Source organism: Sinocyclocheilus anshuiensis, unplaced genomic scaffold (assembly GCF_001515605.1).
Source record: "Sinocyclocheilus anshuiensis isolate Anshui unplaced genomic scaffold, SAMN03320099.WGS_v1.1 scaffold2417, whole genome shotgun sequence".
NCBI lineage: Eukaryota > Metazoa > Chordata > Actinopteri > Cypriniformes > Cyprinidae > Sinocyclocheilus > Sinocyclocheilus anshuiensis.
This window is the reverse complement of record NW_015552731.1, coordinates 32,797-33,017: the sequence shown is the minus strand read 5'-3', so window position 1 is coordinate 33,017 and position 221 is coordinate 32,797. Positions and strand designations below refer to the sequence as shown.

At 40.3% G+C, this 221-nt stretch overlaps 1 protein-coding gene across 1 annotated transcript in view; it reads right to left on the bottom strand.

The window, feature by feature from the left end:
* Positions 1 to 221, bottom strand: part of LOC107667833 (polyphosphoinositide phosphatase-like) — a 13,524-nt gene that overhangs the window by 10,013 nt on the left and 3,290 nt on the right. The window lies entirely within an intron of this gene.

Below are 221 nucleotides of genomic sequence, written 5' to 3'. Positions count from 1 at the left end.
CACATTTCATTACACCAAATACACAACATAATGTTCTTTTTAGCAGCATCATATGACCCCTTTAAAAATTAGGTTTTAGCTGTATTTTGCAGCATGACATGTGTTTAGCAACTGTAAAACTAGATCACACCCATGATAAATCAACAGTCTCGACACACACACACCCACACACACACTCACACACACCCACACACACACTCACACACACACACCCACACACA